This window comes from Vanellus vanellus, assembly GCF_965231255.1.
Source record: "Vanellus vanellus genome assembly, chromosome: 6".
NCBI classification, from domain to species: domain Eukaryota; kingdom Metazoa; phylum Chordata; class Aves; order Charadriiformes; family Charadriidae; genus Vanellus; species Vanellus vanellus.
This window is the reverse complement of record NC_138911.1, coordinates 14,727,033-14,744,610: the sequence shown is the minus strand read 5'-3', so window position 1 is coordinate 14,744,610 and position 17,578 is coordinate 14,727,033.

Here is a 17,578-nt window from a genome sequence, read left to right as displayed (position 1 = left end):
TGCTTTGAGTACAAACACAACCACCTCCCAATGCAATCTTAAACATAGTCCTCTCTCTGGGTTGGCTTTCTGGTTTTGTTTTTTGATCATATCAAAGGCATGGCATTTCACAATCAGTTACTAGCAAAACATACTACAAAATTAACACCCCCATCCTCCCCCAGCAAAACACTTACCTACCTGCTTAATGTTAAGCATGTTAGTACTTCCATGGCGGTCGTGAGGACCAGTAAAGCGCTGGCGTTAAGCAGGGCAAACTTTGCTGAGCCGGGGCCATAGTGCGAACAACTGCACTGGAGATGCAGCCAGCAGAATGTATGATAGAGTTCTTCATGTTTTTATGAGAAGTTAATGAATGGGCTTGGACCCTTGGTGTTTTGCATGCTTTTTGAAGATTCAAGTTGGCACTTAAGCATGTTCTTTTAAAAGAATAATACTATATGACCTCATTTGATCTTTTACAAAACACTTACTCCTTTTCCTTTAAAAAACTTCCCCCAAAACTTTTTTTTTAATATAACCCATTAATATCTGTGATTTTTCTCAGTTCAAACTACATTTTTGATATACTGTAATGTCCTGCTACAGAAGGGAAAAAAATGTATATGCAAATATATTTCATTTTAATTCATCGCCCTTTTTTAACTACCAGATTTGTTGGAAATGGTGACAAAGAAGTATTCTGAGATTTCACACGCTGGGTAAAAAGGGGGTGGGCTGGGGCGAACTGGGCTAAAGGAAAACTTATCAAATTGGTATTTATGGCAATATGAAAGCTATAAAGCAACTTAGTGACATGGCTTGCTTTGTAATTTCCGCTTTCTAAAAACCACAAGTGAGGTCCTTGGTGCTCTTGGAGTATGGGGAATGTGCAAATATTTAACTGTTTGTATGCTGCACATTGCAGACCTGCTAGTGTGCATTCTCCGTTTGTCTTCCTTTGTCATTTGTGTTTTGCTTTCTAGAAAGCAACGTTTTTTTTCCTTGTACCCTTCTTCAGCTTGTAGCAAACTAGAATGCTTAGCATTTATGTTCATTCATTATTGTATTTCCCATGTAAAAATTTTTTTATTACATTAAGACAAGCTTATAAGCTGTTACTACATAACTTATCTTACTGTAACTCTTATTTCCTGACATTGTAATTTGTTTGTGATGTATATTGTGAGATTGTACTCTATGTTAATTTAATCAGCACAATTCACTGACATGCTGGACTGACATGCTAGCTGCTGTTTCAAATTGTAAAGTTTGTGTAGAGCTGTTGGGACAACTGAGACTCTCTTGTCAAGGTACTATGCTTTGATTCCTATAGCAACACTGTGGGTGCAGCTCTTGACGGCGAGGGCTGCTCGTTGGACACCCACTGGCTAACTTAATGGGCAGGTTTTCTTTGTAGAAATTCTATATACAATGCAGGTACCTACCTGGGCCCATGGCCGGTAATTATTTGGGCGTTTAGAGGAAAAACTAGTGTCTATTGCTGCTTTGAATATGTTTTAAAGTCTGAAAATGTAAATAGTTTATCAAAAAAATCTTGTACAGTCCAGTGTAAAGTTTTTAAATGAACTTAAAGGTTGCCATCACATCTCACACTCTCCTCTTGATACAGTAAAAAAAAAGAAAAAAGTTTGCTAAGGATACTGATTTAAAAAAAAAATCTGTTCTCAATTTAAAAAAGAGAATAGTTATTCTTAGCTCTGCTTCATTGCATAAACAGACTTCTTGGATTTTGTTGTGCAGTATTGACGTGAGGTAAATTAAATATTAAATAATCTTTCAGTGGTACTTTTAAGAGTCTTCTCCTCCTCTGCCTCAGTTATTAATGGAAAAGACAAAATTGAAAGACACTGTCCATATACAGTATATTCTGGTGTATGTTGGCACCTTACCTACATGTTTCGGGTGGGGGGGATTTTTTTTTATTTTTTTTTTTTTTTTGCACAAGGTGCTTTCCTGATATGTTAAACATGTCATCCTTGGGTGATACAGTATATGCCATGATAGGGGTTTAGACCCCTCAGGGGAGTGTCTATAAGACTGCCTATTTATGCTCATTTACCTCAAGACTGTCCTCTCTACCCTTAATCTATTCACCATCACTCCATCTTTTGTACTGCTGTTGACACTTACAAATTAAAGATAAATTTTGTTTTATGAGATGTGTGTGTGACTTCTTCTGTGCATACCTTATTATTCCTTTGACGCTAGCATTAAAGATTGACCATGATGAGCTGATGGACAGGAAAACACAACTCAGCCTGCTCAGCTGGCCTCCTTTAAGTTTAGCAACTGAATCTTCCAGCTCTTGGGTTTCCCCCATGCCTTTCCCTTCTACAAAGGCATTTATCAGCCTCTGAAATCCATTAACACCATATGCTGTAGAAGACACGCATGATCACCAACCTAGTTTGATAATATTCACTGGGTACCGTCAATTTTGTAAGCAGGAAGTGCTGCTGGTAGCAACATAATCTCAGAAGATTTTTATTGAGTAGAAATGAGACAAAACAGTTCTCATGTTTCTTCTTTCTTTGCCTTCCCCCTTTCCACTGCATATAACATTAAAGAAACTAACCTAAGTTGACAACAAAAAAAAAATAGAGTTGACATATTGCCATGTCTGTAAACTGCTGCTATTTGTGTATTATGATTGGCTTTTGACTTAGTAATTAGTCATGGTTCTCAAAGGAAAAGAAAAAATTATATTGAAGTGTACCGTACAATAATGTAACAGAACATTTTGATTGTGCATTACATGAGATTTCAGCCTAGTTTCAGTTATTGCACAAACCACCCTGAAACATCTAAGTGGGAAAGAATCCTTACTTCCCTGGAGAGAGCATCATACATGAAATGATTAAAAATGACATACTGCATTATGAAGCTATCTGATTAAATATTTCAGGGTCAAAAGGGGATGTAAGGAAGTTGCTGACCAACCTGTTATAATGGATAAATACAGTAATACATAAATACTAACTTGTGCAATTTAAGCTTTGATTTCCGGTAAGCAATCAACTAGTTAGTTAAATGGTAACATTAAAGTGGTCTTGAGGAGAAGGCAGCAAAAACCCTGTATTTCTGCTACTGAATCTACAACAGTTCAACAAAATGTGACAATGGCTATATCGTAAGTTCGAAAAACAGAATTAGGCACTAGGTCACAGTCAGTCCAATTTACGTTACTGAGGTAAAAGGTACCTGGAGATGAAGCGCTGTGTCATTGGGCCTGAATTTTACTTTCATACAATACATTTGAAATGGGGTCCAATGCTCTGCTGCTGTATTTTCATATTGCTCCACTTAAGTCAAATTATTCCACCCAAATTTTAGCTTTTTCTCTGTTTTCCCCTTACCACATGACTTTTCTCCTTCTCTTGCTGGAATCTGTAGCTGCAAATAACGATCAGTAAAATGGGAAACACTGATGATGTCTGTTGGGTTGTTACACAGGTACAATAAAAAGCAAGCTGAGGAACGGCATACAAAAAGTCACCGCTTCCCGCAGCAGTAAGAGACAAAATGTTTATTTGATACCTCTAGAAGTCAATCTAAAAAAATATGCACAAATCACCACGCAGGACAGGGTGCTGTCTCCACACATCCAACAATCTTCTGGAGAAGGTAGTATGTTGGAGGCTGCAGAGCAGCACGCACATTGTTCCTGGTGCCCAGAGGAGTAGTGTGCCCAAGACAGACTGGTGGCCATGCACAGACACCATATGGTTTCCTTCCCTGAAGGACAGTACCTCTGACCAACTCGATCATGCCGGCTTCCCTGCGCTAGCCTTGTTGTCACTCTAAATGACCATTGTAGCCTTCAGAAATTTTACTACTAATAATGTATGCATCGGGTCACTGCAAGGGAAAGACAGCACAGTGCTGGATGAGTAATAAATAAGCCTCTTGGCCTCCTAAGTTACTGTTGTTGTTGCAGTCATCACAGGAAAGATCTACTGCACTGGAAGGCAAGCCACTTCTCTGGCACCAAACGAGCAACACAGCACACCCAAGATGAGAGCTGAGGCGCTCCTGCTGCTCCGGTCCGTTCTCCTTTCCTGGGACGTGTTCCTCCCTCTGGCTGCGCACTGAAATGCAGCCTCAGAACACAAACTCCACTCGGCAGCTGCAGTGGCAGGTTCCTTGGGAGCCCTTAGGACTCACTGCAGTCAGTTTTCAGGATTACAAGGTTTGGCGCGATGGTCTGTCTCCCCACTGTTTACTTGCACTGGGATTTTCCTGTGGCAATTAATTGCTACCACAGTAACTCAAAAGCAGCAGCTCGCATGGGATTGGGGGGTGGGAAGAAAAATCGTAGTTGATTTATTTCTTTAATATATGGTTTACAATAGAAAATATGAGCTCCAGGTTGTGTCTCTGAGCAGTTAATGACCAGCTGGGTTAAGGGCCTTCAAATACCACCATTGGTCATTAACTGCCAGGAAGTATCCCTCCTGTCATCTATTATTGCTTAATTGTATCAAGACCCACTACAGTGGAGGACTGTTAAATCTGCAGATTAATTGGAATCTGACCCTTAGTAGTTTTAATAATATCAAGGCCGTTGCAGGTTAGCATTTGGGTTCTTGACATGACAGTCCATAACAAATTTCTTCAGAGTTGTTCTGCTTTATATTAATGCCTGTTGGATGATTGACACAGTAAAACATAATTGCCCTATTGAAATCACTGTGGTCAGTTGTATTAAGAACTACTTAGGGACACTTTAATTTACTTTGACACCACAGACTTTAAAAGCTTCTGTACTTGCATTAAAACCTACTTAGAGGTCTGGTTGCTGTTGTAGCTCATCAGCCAAGGATCACTCAGTAAGAAAAAAAGGTAATTATTAGAGCTTTAAATAATTCTCCTCAAATAATCAAATTACAAAAGAAAAGTGTATTGATTATCTGGGTATTTTTTGTCACTCCTGGTTAATTAGCTACTAGCAGGACGTATGAAGAAACCAATTAATCATTTTAAATTAGGTTTCAAAAATGGGATATAAGATCCAAACCTGTAAATGTGCAGTACAAAAACCCCTGACTCTTGCATGACTTCCACAATATCCAGCTTTAATTTTATGAATGAGGTACCTTACACGTCAGACACACGACTAAGCTCCTTTTAAGTCAGGCCACACAGGGTTGTATTTGGAAATCAGGAAATATAAATATTGTGCTCTGATCCACAGCCATGCAGCGGGACCCTACTCCGAAAGACACTACAGTCAGCAAGCGGAAAGGCATCTCTGCCACCAAGACCCTACAATGTCTTTACAGTTACTGCATGTTCTCAACTAATTCGTCACGAACAACCTACAAAATTGAAAACACAGCAATTGTCCTACCAGGTTAGATTACCAGTCCACCAAGCCCGGCAGTTTTATGTTCAACAGTAGCTAACGAGAGCATCTGAGCCAGGCCAACATCTGCAGCTTGTTCTCATATTCCTCAGCATCGACAGTCATTGTGTGGGGCTGCTAATGGATACAGCCCTTTCCTAGTCAGGAACATGGTATGATATTTTGGTAGACGAAGTGACTGGGAGAAAATTAGCAATTAAATTTGGAGCCTGATCTTTCAGTGATGGGCCTGGGTGGGGAGTTTTGCAACTGCCCTATTTATTCTGTTCAGTGGAAGAAAATCAGAGAATCACAACAGTCAGTCAGTGTACAACTGAATTGCCAAGTCCACCATATGATCTAAAATATACAGGATGCTAAACTTCTCTGATTTTTTGCAGAATCTGGCTAAAACTTAACAGACTTAATTCAAAAAATCTGGAGATCATCAATTGTAATGATCAAATTACTCAATCACAATGAAATATCTTTTATTCAAACATCAGGAAATCCACACTTGATGCAAGACTTAGTTAATTCCACTAGAATAGCTGCAGCTGCTGGAAAACCAAAGGGTAAGTGCTAGAGAGGGGAAAAAGAAATCCCCTGAAACCCACTCACCCACCCAAAAAGAAATGCAAGTCTTTTGCCACATGTGGCGAGATCATGCAGGAAAAGGGGGTTTTGGAAAAACCTTTAGGTACAATCTACCTATTTTGAGGAATGTGACTAGCAAGCTTTTCTAGTTTTGACAACTACAATATGGTTTGAAAGAAAGAGTGGGGGATCATTGGTGTATACAGTCTTACCCATAAAGCTTCTCCTGTGGAGCCCACAAAATCCACCTAACGCTGCTTTGATATTGTGTGACTCCAACTACAGGAGAAAAGCACTAGATATCCTAGCAGGTTTAGGTTATTTTAAGGGAAAAAGGGCTTATTTCAAGGAAAACACCTAAGTATGAATATTCACATTATGCTATTTCACTGAGCTGCAGTAAAGAATGGCATCACTTCGCTTCTCCCATGCATACGTGTGTGTTATGCGTGTGTAATAGTTTATAAAAGATTAATGGCTCTTTTATCATATGATACATTGTTTAATGACCATTTTCTATATTTGCCATTTATTATTTAAGGTGGGCCTCTAAAATTACAACAACGTGAGATTACATAATTATTAGAAACCCCCAGCTCTTCCCAGCCCTTCCAGTGGGGAAGACTGTGAGGGTGAGCAGCAATACCCCACACTTCAGCCAAGGTGCAAAGCAACACCTGTCGCTCCTTACTACCCCTTTCTTATCCCAACATATGGCAGAACGCTTCTTCCTGAGATGCTGCCCAGCAATTCACAAATTCATAGGCGCGGGATTTCGGGGCTGTCGCGACTGAGCACCCACCACCGCCGCTCTGGAGTTTTTTGCAGCGTACCGAAGGGTGAGCACCTGCCCGGGCCTGGCTGAGCAGCGGCCGCCGCGCAGCCCGCGCGCCTCCTTCACCGCCGCAGGCGCCGCTCAGCCTCCTTCCTCACCCCCGCCTGCCCCGCGCGCGCCGTTAGTAACGGCCGTCCAACGGCCCGGCGCGCGCCCTGGGCGCGGAGCCGTTAGCTAACGGCCAACCGACGGCCCCGGCCGACCGCCGGCGCAGCGGGGCTGAGGGCAGCGGCCGCCGGCGTCCCCGTTCCCCCCCGCCACCGCTCCGGCCGGGTAAGGGCTGCCGCCCCTCCGGACCTCCATCTCCCCCACGGGCTCCCCACCCGCGGTTGGGCCCTCTGGGCGTCCCTGCTGGCCTGCCGCACCCCGACCTCCGGCGGGGGAAGGGGAGGGGGGGGCGGGAAATATACTCCTCTGTCCTCTCCCAACTTCTGGCACCCTCCCAACATCTCCAGTCCTCGAATGGGTTGAGCACTGGGCTTATTTTGATCTGAGGGGAAGCAGGCAGCGGTTAAAGCATTTACACCATCACATCCGCCGTGGGTGCTGGGTGGCTGGAGCTGTGGGCAGCCTCCTGGGATGGGCTGGGGAGGGGTGTGAGGAGCGCGGATCGAGTATTGTGACTCTCACGGTTCTGCTGGAAGCAGAAGTGCTTTCAGAAAGACCTCAGAATGGGTATAGGAAAGCTTAGTTTTTCTTCCTTGTGTAATTCAGTAGTCACGAGCTACAAACGGTCAGAGAAAATTTGATGCCTCATCTTACAACTTTAAATTTTGACTCAGCTTCTGTTTTTTCCTACTACAGCCTTTACTGCTGAGGAATTTGCCTTAAACGTATCTGTTTGCCTTCAATAGGATCCAGAGGCTGTTGATGATGTAGTCTGAGCAGAATAGCTGTGGGTCCTCCCCCTAAGGCTCCACCACACAAGTGATTCTTGTTAGGCTGAGCTGATGCAAAGGGCCAAATGGGCTGTGTCCCCAGCTGGCGCAAATTTCTGATCTCATGTGACAAACCTTGCCTGGGTGAAGAAAGGTCAGAGTTACCTGAAGGCTCATAATTTGTAGTGTTTGTTCTGGCATCCTCACAGTAGAAGAAGGAAAAGGTAGAGGTTGGAGGATATTCTTATGTTTTCTTCAGCGTTCTCTGAAGTTTAATGGAAAAAAAACCAACCCAAAAGGAAAGGAGAACTCTAGTGTAACTGAGCGAGCTTGGTAGGTAAGTTTGGAAAATTATAAGGCTGTGATGAAGAATGTAGAAGAGCTCCCCAGCATTGTCTTTTGATCATTTGTGTGATGAGAGCAAGGGTGGAGCTACAAAAATATGTTGTTTGGTCAACATCTCATGGTATAAAGGACAGCAAATGATTTTAAATTATCTGGTTACTCTTTTTCAGATACCAGGCTGCTTCTTTGAAGTTCTGAGTACATCCTGCTCCCACTCGTGTCACAGGAGGTGGACAGTTGGTTCAGTGCTTGGCAGTAAGTGCACAGTATTTTTCCTGATACAATCTTAGGATTCATATTAGGTGTTATATGCCTCTGACAATGATACATAAAGCTACCTTCCCTGATTTAATCCCTCCCTAAAAATCTTTAGACTTGATCATGCTTAAAGACAGTACACACTTCTTTTACAATGTTTTGATTTATATACTGCAAGGAGTTTGTGATTGAATTGCAAACGAAATAGATCAGACAGTGTGCAGTCTTAAGATGCTTGTAAGAATCGCAGGTTGTGAAGGACTTCAAATTGGTTCAGTTATTTATTCATTTTTAAGAGGATGAAATAGTGGATTTCCACAACAAGAAGACCATGCATGGAAACAGTCTGGATTCCGTTATTGCCCAAACTTCAAAGACAATGAAGTTCTGAAACGAGCCTAAACCATTTTGAAATAATGAGAAGAAAAATCGTGTTTGCTTTCTCTTTTGAGAATGCTACTCCCATGTGAGGGATAAAAGTAAGCATTAAATAGCTCATATAGAGAAATACAAAATTTGCTACCTTTTCTTAAAGCTTTGTGCAAAACATGCATCTCAGCTATATTTGGAATCGTAGCAATCACTAAAGCATCTTAAAATTTTGAAATTTTCTGTCTTATACTTGCTTATCTTCCCTCACACACTTGCTTTTAATGTCTGAACACTTAAAATTCAGGCATCATAGATCATGCTTTCCATCTCTCCTCATTTACTTCTGACAGCTTAACCTGCAATTTATTGCAAAGATTGCACCTATAAGTGAAACAGGATCAGACCTTAATTTGATCTGCTATTTATCCGTTGTGTTAATTGTAGCCACAGGGTTGTATTAAGAAAGTCAAAAAGTACCACTTGTAACTACGGAGTGGCTCTCACCTTTTAAATGGAAAAACACTCATTTTCCAGAAAAAAAAAAAAAAAGGAAAAAAAAATAGTTATGAGCTAAATGAAGAAGGCAGAAGGGTTTCTGCTTTTCCATTTTTAATGTAATTAGTATAATATCGCACCCAAAATGTAGCTGTCTGGGTGCAAGCCTGTTCCTAGCTTTTACTGCTGTTGGAGGGAACAGATGCGTAATTTCTTACACTTTTGTTTGTTTGTTTTTTTTTAAACTGCAAATGGGGTTCTTGTTAGGCTAATGGATGTTGGGATTTTTACCTCATGTTAATCAGGAATTTCATCGGCTTGTATTTCTGAATGATGCATTCTTCTTATGCTTGCTTCTTTTCCTTGCAATGCAAGAAAGAAGACAATAATTTACAGTACAAATGACTGAAAAATAGAATTGAAAAATTGCTAAGAGAAATTCTAGTCCTACAACAGCCACCGCAGTGGTAAATTCCTGGTGCCCCAGAAGGCTTTGACTGAGGGGTCTGTGTTATGCCTCACAGTGCCCACTGAAAATAAGGCACCAAGCTTAAGAATGGTAAATTAAGAGGAAAAATCCCACCTTAAATGTCTTTCAGGGCAGACGCAGAAACAGAGGTATGTAAATTCCACTGAAATGGAATAGGTTTAGAAGTACCTAATTCTCTTAGGCCCCTTTGAAAATCCTACCCTTAAGATGCTTGATGTTACTGGAAAATGAACAAGAAACACTCTCAGTTCTCGGCTGCTGGGAGTGGCTTTTCTTAGCTTGCAGTGTTTCTCCTTCCTTTCACAGAGCACAAAGCTGTGCTACGTACTGAGGTCTAAGGCTGCTTGATGACTTCGGAGAGTTACCTTAAGCCTGATACTTTCTATGTCACAAAAGCAAAAAATTCTGGTAAATTATTAGTTTATCAATAATGAGTTGAAGCTGCACACTACAGTGAATTGTGACAGAATACTAGAAATGGGAACTCGTTCTCACTTTCTTCTTTTTCATAAAATGTCATTTTTTTTCTGTTATTCCTTTTATAGTTTCTTTAAAGATAAACATGCCAGCTAATCTGTGGATAATGTGGATGCTAGAGAATTAGAATGAGAACTGCTGCTCCTGCCTTCCCACCCTGTTAAAGATTGGTTTAGCGGGACTACCTCTCACATTACAGCAAAAGTGGGAATTCTTAGGGTTGGGGTTTGTTTGTGTGGGTTTTTGTTTTTGTTTTTTTTTAATTATTTTTGCCCCTCTTCCAGTCCTGTGTTTTCAATATGAAAAATCTGACTGGAAAGTTCTGGATGATGAGCAAACAAGCTAGCAGCACCACCAGTGGCTTGGGACTGTCTTGTAGCTTGGTTGACTTCACCAAAGCCAGCTGCCGTGGCAAATCCAAGGCAGGATGTGTGTGAGGCAGGGCCCAAGTACCTGCATTGTTCTCAAGCAACGAAGAATAGCAAGGCTTTCATCGGCATTGATTGCAAGTAGCACAGTCCTTGACTTTATCTTGCTGGTACAGGGATTTGCTTCGTGGTATTGAGAGGCAGTACAGACCTAGTACGTTAAAGTACAGGGGAGCTCAAGCTCTCCTTGCCCTATTACGTTGACAGCCTTTCAGGAAGAAGAAAACCCTCTCAATCTGTCTGTGTGCTGCCCAGGTGGACGTGAATGAGCAAGAAGACACCTGGAGAACTGAAGTGTTGCCACAGGTGTCTCAAATGTCTATTTAGCAAAGAACTCCCCTTCTTGGACGGCTCCACTGGTCCACACATGGATTTCATAAACACAAACATGTTAAGAAGGTATTACACCTGTTTTATAGGAAAGAGGTAGTGGGAGAACTCTGCTTTTTGCTCTTGTGGAAGGAGGGTTTACATCTGCGAAGCTACAAGCACTCACAACACCTCACACTGCTGTTTCTGAAACCTGTGGCATCCTAGGTGAGCTCTCTGTCCTTAGTTTGTTCAGTTTGTTAATATGGCTATATAAAGAAAGAGGTGGTGTAAACTGGTGCTGTTAATATTCTGTCCATCTGGTTATTGGACTTCTTTTCCTCAGTAAATTGGTTTATTGGGTTATTTTATTCTGCTTTCTTCATAATAGAGCATAATGACACCTGTTTCTTTTATTATTCTTTACTAATTAGAAATACATGTGAAAGTAGGGTTTCTTCAAAGTCGTGAAGCATTTCAAAGTAATATGGAACTGAGCTTGTCCAAAGAAATGCTCCTCTGATTTTAAATGTGAAGGCAATAGCACTTCTACAGGTATGTGTTGTGGTGGTGAAGTTCAACACAACTCATAATCAAATGCGGGGGAAATTTGTCTTTGATATTATGTGGAGATTTTCTGATGACCTTTGAAAATTTCCTTTCTTTTGGTTTATGAGCTTAAAAATTATGCGTGTAATACCAGTTGGAAAAAGAATTTGTTTTGTTCATGAGTTGTGAATACTTTCAAGAAAACTTGTAGTTTGCACTCCAAAAATAAGATTTTTGTCCAGCTTCCAGCAGACACTGATGGACCTCTCTTTCATGACTAGAAACTAAGGCTCAGGCCACAAATTCCGGCCATGCTAAAATTCCTGCAAGACCTTAATTAGAATCCAGTAAGATTCCTGAAGGGGAGGGAACTCTTGCCCTAAAATGCTGATCCTAACAACTGGATGTTTTGTGAAGTTAGTTTGCTAGTGCACAGCACCCTCCACCCATTCCTTTTCTGTCTCTTTTGGTCTGGGTGGGTTATGACAAGACTATGTGGGGCAAGGTATGTTAAGTCTAGAGAGAAGATGTAAGCATAGCCTGATTTCCTTGTGCTAGTGTCATGGGAGGGCAGTTTTCCTGGCTCCTTGTGTTGAATCATCCATTTTAAAAAAAAAAAAAAAAAAAAAAAAAAAAAAAAAAAAAAAAGGATAGAGAAAGATTCAAGGATGTGGGTGACAGTCTAGACAGTCTATAGAAAACAATGCTGGCAACCTTTAAGGTTACCACAGCTTGCCCATTTTTGATTGTGAACACTTGAGATAATTATGCCCTCCTTACCATGTCTTGTGCCAGATTGGTATCTCTCAATGATTTCTGACAGCTTCTCAAGGGAACTTTTCTGGGTGGGGAACTTCTTCCTGTCTAGAAGGCAACAGAGAGCTTACCTGGTTATCTGGAATGACACATTATTGATGTGGCGGTGCTATTTTATGCTGGTGGCAACTACAGCAGCATGTGATTAGTCTGGTTCTCAAGTATAATGTGAACATTGAGAAATAAGTGGAAAAGAGAGCTGGAGCTACCATTAGCTCTTTTACAAGACTAGATAAAGATGTACATAAGGAATATGCGTTTCCAGCCCCCTGGTGTCAATGGACAGATGTTAATAACCGTTTTCTACAACACTGAGTTCTGTACCCTTTCCTGCTGGCCAAAAAAGGCACTGGCATCAAGGATGTGGTATGTCTAGTACTTGTTTTTGAATATAAGTGCTAAGAAGCCTGTCTGGCACTGTATTATATAATATGCTGTTCCAGGCTACAGTCCACACAATGTGTATGTTGTACTAAAGATCCTTGAAAGCACATATTGGGGTTTTCTTTTTAAATATCACCTACAGGTATATGCTATTTCTGGAGACATGCTTCTATGTCGGGACATAGAACAGTGCTGCGCTGCACAATACCATGTTGTTTTCTGCATGACAGTATAGGGTCACTCTTGCTACCCTGCATGTGGTTGAGTTGATTGCTTGATTAGAGATCAGAAGGGGAGTTTTGGCAAGGATGTAATAGCAGAAATCTGAAGAACGCTTGCCTTTTTGAGACTTAGCTTTAGGTGAACTCTAACTGGTCTTTATCTGTCTTTTTGGACCTTGCTCTTTTTATGCATTTATCTAACAACAACAAAAAACTGTTGTGATGTCCTCTATTCTGAGTCAGTCAACACGGTACAAGGGACTCTCCATCTGCTGTTGCCCATATATAGAATTTATGGTCACTTTGACATACAATTATAGAGCGCTAATGAATTGAGTGATGATTAAGAGAGATGTGCCTGCAGAGAGGTGGCAGACAAAAATTAATGGTTATTTCTTAACTCTGCCTACCCTCTCTATTCCCCACTCTGGTTTGCTGAATGGTTCTATTTGAGCTGATGTCTTTAATGCTTACAGCCCAAAGGTGTTTTTTTGTTGGGTTGTGTTTGTTGGTTTTTTTTTTTTCCTCCTTAAGGAAGAAAATTGGTTCCTTATGTTCTGTACATTAAGCTTCCTTAACATTTTTTTCAACATGCATAAAATTACAGCTCTCTAGAGAGAATGAAATACCACATTGCACATTGTAATACCGCACCCAATCGCTTGCTTCTTCTCTCTGCTGCCAAACCTTCCAAAAATCATAACATAGCATTAATACATTTACGGGCACTGGTTTTCCATGCTTGATACAAAGTAAAAATATAACTGAGTAACCAGCCATAAAAATAAGCGACGTCTGTTTGTGGTGGATAAATACAATTCTGGGGAATAAAAACGTACCTTTGCCTTGAATTTGCTGTCTACAAAGAATTAGAGTGGAGGAGAGATTTGATGTGTGAGGACTGATTTTAACACTGCCATCCCGTGTGTGGCTATGGAATTACACTAGATTATAGATGGTGAACTAGCACCCCTGAGAGAGTTGAAAAGATGACATCAAATTTGATAGTTGAAGCAGATTTTTTAATAGTAAATGGTACCTAATATAAACCAAAAGATGGAAAAAGATTATTCCTAGGTCATCACTCTGTATTGTAAACTTGAAGCACAGTGCTGTGTTTGGATATATGAATGTTTGTAAACCAATGAGAAACACAACAGTCCATAAACCTGATGTTCTGTTTTTCACTTTTTGCTTGATTTGCATTGTTAAAGCAAAATGCCTTCTCTGAGTGCCAGTTGTGGAGCAGACTATGCAAATCATCTTTTTTGTCTCCATTGCTTTTGCAATGAAGCAGCACCGTGTGTTAAACGATTTGCTTTCTCCCTGACAAGCTGTTCCCAAGGAAGCATAGATGTGGTTGTGGAGCTTGTCTTCAGCTACATCTCTGAGATGAGGTGCTCAGCGTATTAAAATGACGTTGTGCTTTGTGGCTCAGCAAGACGGATCCCAGCTCTGCTCCGAATAAGTCATTTACTCTGTTATTGCACGCTCCCACTATATTGTGCATACTGTTTTTTCCACTCCCATTTTAATGTTTTTCTTTCTAACATTTTCCTTCCCTCAAGCTCTCTCGCCATCCCTGCTAACCTGCATGCCCTACCCTACTCTACATGTACCTCTCGCTGGCAATCCTGAGCTCCAGTTTAGCTCATCTTTTCTCTTACCCTTCCAGGACTTTGCTGTTACTTGTGTCTGTGCCCCTCTCCTCATCCCTTCCTGCTGTTATTTCCTCTCTCCACCTTCACTTTGCATGGTCTATGTGATGTCAGCTAGCTGGGAGTATACCCGGAATTAGGTAGAGGAAGGTAAAGGAAAGAAGTCTCTAGATGGTTCTGTTTCCAGTACTTGGGCAGGGGCGGGAAAGGACTGGGGGAGTAAAGTATTGAGAACTCGGTTCTGGTGAGCTCCTGTTCATTTTGAGTCGTGTCAGCAGGGGACATTGCTACAATAACAAGAAGTCATTAGCTACCTTGTTTTATATCTATTGAATAGGACGCAATTTTTACAGGAAAATTTGTTGTGACTTCTCCTTTCTCCCCCTCTCCCTTTGCCACAAAATGATTTGGAGAAGGGATGGGATGGCAAATATTTAAGAAGCTATTTTAAAAGTGTTTTTTGTTCTTTTCATCAACTTTTTCCCTGTCCTCTTGCCAGCATGTGCAGTAAGTTCCCGTCCCTGAGAGTTTACACCAAAACCACAGTTTGAACGAGGCTGTACATAATGGGCGTCTCTGTTAGTTCCCGCCAACTGAAGCTCCCAGCAGTAGATGGAAAATTAGACATACACCGCTGCACAATAAATCTTATTGTAATTCACCCAGCTAGCATCGCCGCGAACAGGCCTTGAAAAATGCGTCGTGTGTGCTTGAAATCATACTTGTGCTCCTGCCATTAAAGAACAAAAAAAAAACCCTCGTAAAAAAAAAAAAAAAGTTTCATTTACTTTTTTGTTATAAAATACTTTTTACTGGTGCCAGCTGGAAGGAAAATGACCCAGTTAGATCTCAAAATTATGATGTAGCTTTAAGTGCTATGTTTAGATTAACTGCCAAAATGTTAGTATAAAGTGGTAGGTGTTTGTGCTGCAGATAATAACTAATGTACTGTTGGTCAAGATAGGCCACTGTTCTGTTATTATTGTATGGATCTTATGACTAAACATTGGAGCAAGCCTAGTGGAACAACAATATTTTACTGTGCCTGGAATACTAGCTTGTCAGAACTTAATTGGGGTGCCAAAAGTCTAATGAATCAGATGGGGAAGATGTCTTTTTTTCTGTGTGCTGATATTTCTGATTTGTATTTCTTTCTCTAAAATGAACTGTATTTGTTTTATGTATTTCCTGGCAAGTATTGTCTCAAATACAAGCAGATCCCTCTGATTGTCAGATGATTATGGTCTTCCAAAGGCAGTGAAAATGTTTTGGGTTTTGGTTGTGTTTTTTTTTTTCCCCTATGCTTGTGAGACTGGGTTAAATGTGTTGTATACTTTAAAGGACCTGGCTTACAAGGAAAAATCAAGGTTAAAAGCACTTCAGAACTCAAGTTGTGCTGATGTGTATGACCTTTGGGCCCAGAATTAGCTATTTTTACTCTGTTGATATAAAACATTAACCTCAGTTGAATGCTTCTTGCAAGAAATGAAAACAAAACTGTGATGTTTAAATACACAATCTAGATGTACCTACATCAGTCGCCATGAAAAAGTCAACATTTGCTAACAGACACCACATGGTGGATTCTGTGGTACTGCAGCTATTTTTTTGAGTAGCAGGGGAAGTACCTGTGGGAGAGGAAACATCTGAAATATCTTGAATATACACGAGCTCCCAACCCGTCTTCTGTTGTCATCAGTCCACGCTTCTGATTTCCCCAACTCCCTTCTCTTCCCTGTTTTGCTGTATCCCAGGCAATAACCATGACTAGATATTGTTCGTTAATATTAGGTACCTGTTGTCTTGCCGCTGCTCATAACTCCTGTGTTGCTGCTGGGTAGAAAGATTCGGTAAATTATACTGTTATACCAGCTGCAATGATGACCATTGTATTGGACTTCTTGTTTTGTTTGTTTTGTTTTGTTTTTTAAATGAGGGAGAGATTAGGTTGAACCAAAATGAGAAATACTTGTACATGTTTCTTGGTCCAGTTCTGTCTCAGAGTTGAGCTGATCTCAATGTTGTATTTGGTCTTGCTTTTCATAGCAGATAGGACTTCTAAATACAATTTGGGACTATTTGCAGAAAAGGGGTGTTTAGAATAACCTCTAACTCTTGGCTGGTCCTAGGCTAATGGACAGAAATGCCATCTTCACCTTGCTTAGAGAAACAGCTGATTTCCAGGGGACGTGTAAATAGCAATGCTGTCTAGCAACTTGCTGAAAATTGCTTCATTTTCCAAAGCTTTGTTTTTGACACCATTTTAAAGAAGAATATTGCCAACAACATAACCAGGATAAATTTTTCTATTCAGAATGTACACTAAACTTGCTTTGTTCTTCGAAAACTAACTTTCAAATGAATTTTCTGTTGTTTGTGTAAAATCCGGTACAAAAGTTCTGCAGCTACAGTACACAATTGAGAGGTGATTGATGGGTTAATATTTATGCTCTGCTTCAACTGAAGTTAATAAGATACTCGCTGTTTTAATGTCTGTGGTTTCAAGAATGTATAGAGAATAACTGGCGATGTTTCAAATAGGGGAAGTAGTGTACTTCAAATAATGCTATTACATTGATCTTTTTGCGGTAATGTTTTCCTTAACATTCAGAATGACCAAAAATTTATGTAAAATCTTCTGGCTGCCAAATTAAAAGAACAGTGGAACTCTTCCCAGAGTCGTATTACTGTATATTTGGAAGAAGGCTATCTGAATGCAGCATGGTGTAAAATGGTTATGAGTAGAAATACAGGTTAAAACTCCTTCACATCTATATTCCTATTGAGGACGTCTGTTTTGTGGACTACTTTCCTTTGTTGGAGTACTAACATTTTAAGACTCACTAAGTTTTGAGTCTTCTCAATTGGGAATGTTGTAGCCAGTGGTGTTTTGAATTCACTAAGACCTATAATATTTGTTTAACGTGTTTTCCTAATCCACCCAATCTAATGTAAAATACACTTCAAGTTTTATTGCAAGTCCTCCTGCTTAAATTCATAGAATGAGAACTTAACATCTTAGCCTTTACCGTACCAGGAAGTGATCAGTGGAATGCTTTAGAAAGCAAACACTGTTTATTTTAATTTGCTACTCCAATTAGAGTGTTCAATAAGAAAAT